The following is a 4375-nucleotide window of genomic DNA, read 5'->3' as shown; positions in this document are numbered from 1 at the left end:
ATCAGAGCTGAAGCCTATCGAGGCCAACTTAAAAAAATGTTTTGCATGATCAACAGCTTTTGACCGGTTCACAAACAAAGCAGCACATTTCATTTTAGTATCTAAAGCATTGAGAAGATTATTATTAATTAAAGTCGTTGCTCTAATGATGCTATGACCAGGCCGAAATCCTGATTTCTTTACCTTCAAAATTATTTTCTCAGATAAAAAAAGAGCAACGTTGTACATTTAACAAGGATTCAAGAATTGTAGCTAGGCAAGCAAGCACTGAAATGGGGCGATAATTATTAAGATCACTACGAGTGATCTCGTAGCAACGAGTCGGAGTCAGAGGCCGAGCCTTCTCTGGTCCTCTCCTCCACCCGTTATTGGTGACTCCATTACCCCCAGTATTAGACTTTAAAATTATCATCCAGTGATCACACGCTGTTTACCAGAGGACAGGGCTACCGACCTAAAGGCTAATCTGTTGATGGTGATGGCTAAGACTAAAACTGAGTGTAGAGAGTATAGGGATATTGTTATCCATGTCGGCACCAACAATCTTAGGATGAAACAGTCAGAGGTCACCAAGCACAACATAACTTCAGTGTGTAAATCAGCTAGAAAGATGTGTCGGCATCAAGTAATTGTCTCTGGCCCCCCTCCCAGTTAGGGGAATGATGAGCTCTACAGCAATGTCTCACAACTCAATCGCTGGTTGAAAACAAAAGAATAGAATAGAATTTGTAGATAATTGGCCCTCTTTCTGAGACACCCACAAACAGGAACAAGCCTGGCCTCCTGAGGAGTGACAGACTCCATCTTAGCTAGAGGGGTGCTCTCATCTCGTCTATGAACATAGACAGGGCTCTAACTCCACTATGAGATAGGGTGCAGTCCAGGCAGCCTGCCAGCTTAGTGGAGTTTGCTACTAGCACAGTCAGTGTAGTCAGCTCAGCTATCCACATTGAGACCGTGTCTGTGCCTCGATCTAGGTTGGGCAAAACTAAACATGGATGTGTTCGTTTTAGCAATCTCACTGGAATAAAGACCTCCATTCCTGTCAATATTGAAAGAGATGGTGATATCTCACATCTCAAAATAGGGCTACTTATAGTTAGATCCCTCACTTCCAAGGCAGTTATAGTCAATGGACTATTGTCAATCTTGATGTGATTGGTCTGACTGAAACATGGCTTAAGCCTGATGAATTTACTGTGTTAAATGAGGCCTCTCCTCCTGGTTACACTAGTGACCATATCCCCCGTGCATCCCACAAAGGCTAAGGTGTTGCTAACATTTACGACAGCAAATTTATTTATTTTTTTATTTTTTACTTTTTGTCTTTTGAGCTTCTAGTCATGAAATCTATGCAGCCTACTCAATCACTTTTTATAGCTTCAGTTTACAGGCCTCCTGGGCCATATACAGCGTTCCTCACAGAGTTCCCTTAATTCCTATCGGGCCTTGTAGTCATGGCAGATAATATGCACATTTTTGGTGACTAAATTCACATGAAAAAGTCCACAGACCCACTCCAAAAGTCTTTCGGATCCATCATCAACTCAGGTTTTGTCCAACATGTCTCCGGACATACTCACTGCCATAGTTATACTCTGGCCCTAGTTTTGCAATACATAATGTGGATCTAAATGTTTTTCCTCGTAATCCTGGACTATCAGACAGCTAATTTATTATGTTTGCAATGCCAACAAATAATCTGCTTAGACCCCAACCAACAATCATCAAAAGTTATGCCATAAATTCTCAGACAAACCAAAGATTCCTTGATGCCCTTCCAGAATCCCTCCACCTACCCAAGGACACCGGAGTACAAAAATCGGTTAACCACCTAACTGAGGAACTAAATTTAACCTTGCGTAATACCCTAGATGCATTCGTACCCCTAAAAACAAAAAACATTTGTCGTAAGAAACTAGCTCACTGGTATGCAGAAAATACCCAAGCCCTGAAGCAAGCTTCCAGAAAATTGGAACGGAAATGGCGCTCCACCAAACTGACAGACAGTACCGTGCAATATCGAAGAGACCTCTCTACTGCTCGATCATCCTATCCTTCCAACTTAATTGAAGAGAATAAGAACAATCCAAAATGTATTTTTGGCACTGTTGCAAATCCAACTAAAAAGCATTCCCCAAGAGAGGATGGCTTTCACTTCAGCAGTGATAAAGTCATTAACTTATTTGACAAAAATATCATGATCTCAGTTGTCCTGAGTCTACAGAACACTGCCAGGAACTAGGATCAAGGGAAACACTCATGTTTTTTAATCCTATATCTCTTGATACATTAATGAAAATAGTAATGGCCTCTAAACCGTCAAGCTGTATACTGGAACCTATTCCAACTACAGTGGCTTGCAAAAATATTCACCCCCTTGGCATTTTCCATATTTTGTTGCCTTACAACCTGGAATTAAAATAGATTTTTGGGGGGTTTGTATCATGTGATTGACACAACATGCCTACCACTTTGAAGATGTAACCTGTTCCATAATCAAGACCTCTACAAATACTAAGTCCTGCCACTTCCACACTGCCAGACCATAATCTCTGCTCAGTCAGCCTACGTTTCTAGCCGCTTGTTACTATTTTTTTTTTGTGCCTGTTTTCCTTGCCTGACACGGTTTCCCACTCTGCTACAGTTCTGCCCGCTCTGACTCTGGTCCCTGTCTCCAGTCCCACATCTTCTCATCCTGCCACTCTACCCTGGATTCCCAACCCTACTGCTCCCTTGGATTCCCTTCCGGATCTGCTTACCCTGTCCCAACGCCTCTCGGTCCAGCCTCCGCACCTGGTTTCCTGCAACCAGTCCGAGCTTCCCCTGGCCTGCACTCAATCTTCCCCCTGTGTTTCAATAAATACCTTGGTTACTTCATCCCAGGCTCCTCATCGGAGTCTGCGCTTGGGTTTCGTTGTTTCACTCCGCGTAACACAAGGTCAACACTTTGTAGAGCCACCTTTTGCAGGAATTACAGCTGCAAGTATATTGGGGAATGTCTCTATAAGCTTGGCACATCTAGCCACTGGTATGTTTGCCCATTCTTCAAGGCAAAACTGCTCCAGCTCCTTCAAGTTGGTTGGGTTCCGCTGGTGTACTGCAATATTTAAGTCAAACCACAGATTCTCCATTAGACTGAGGTCTGGGCTTTTACTAGGCCATTCCAAAACATTTAAATGTTTCCCCTTAAACCACTCAAGTGTTGCTTTAGCACTATGCTTAGGGTAATTATCCTGCTGGCAGGTGAACCTCTGTCCCAGTCTCACATTTCTGGAAGACTGAAACAGGTTTCCCTCAAGAATTTCCCTCTATTTGGCGCCATCTATCATTCCTTCAATTCTGGCCAGTTTCCCAGTCCCTGTCGATGAAAAACATCCTGACAGCATGATGCTGCCACCACCATGTTTCACTGTGGGGATGGTATTCTCGGAGTGATTAGAGGTGTTGGGTTTGCGCCAGACATAGCGTTTTCCTTGATGGCCAGAAAGTTCGATTTTAGTCTAATCTGACCAGAGTACCTTCTTCCATATGTTTGGGGAGTCTTCCACACGCCTTTTGGCAAACAGCAAACGTGGTTGCTTATTTTTTTTCTTTAAGCAATGGCTTTTTTTTCTGGCCACTCTTCCAGAAAGCCCAGCTCTGTGGAGTGTAGGAATTAAAGTGGTCATATGGACAGATACTCCAATCTCCACTGTGGAGCTTTGCAGCTCCTTCAGGGTTATCTTTGGTCTCTTTCTTGCCTCTCTGATTAATGTCCTCCTTGCTTGGTCTGTGAGTTTTGGTGGGCGGCCCTCTCTTGGCAGGTTTGTTGTGGTGCCATATTCTTTCCATTTTTTAATAACGGATTTAATGGTGCTCTGTGGGATGTTCAAAGTTTCTGATATTTTTTTATAGCCCAACCCTGATCTGTACTTCTCCACAACTTTGACCCTGACCTGTTTGGCGAGCTCCTTGGTCTTCATGGTGCCACTTGCTTGGTGGTGCCCCTTGCTTAGTGGTGTTGCAGACTCTGGGACCTTTCAGAACAGGTGTGTGTATATATACTGAGATCCTGTGACACTTAGATTGCACACAGGTGGACTTTATTTAACTAATTATGTGACTTCTGAATGTAATTGGTTGCACAAGATTTTATTTAGGGGCTTCATAGCAAGGGGGTGAACACAAATGCACGCACCACTTTCCATTTTTGTTTTTTGAATTTTTTTAAATAAGTATTTTTTTCCATTTCATTTCACAAACTTGGACTATGTCTATTACATGAAATCCAAATAAAATTATTTTTAAATTACAGGTTGTAATGCACCAAATAGGAAAAATGCTAAGGGGGTGAATACTTTTGCAAGGCACTGTAAACTACTGAAAGAGCTGC

The sequence above is a fragment of the Oncorhynchus mykiss genome, chromosome 6 (assembly GCF_013265735.2).
Source record: "Oncorhynchus mykiss isolate Arlee chromosome 6, USDA_OmykA_1.1, whole genome shotgun sequence".
Lineage (NCBI taxonomy): Eukaryota > Metazoa > Chordata > Actinopteri > Salmoniformes > Salmonidae > Oncorhynchus > Oncorhynchus mykiss.
The sequence above is the reverse complement of the archived record's forward strand: the minus strand, read 5'-3'. Positions refer to the sequence as shown.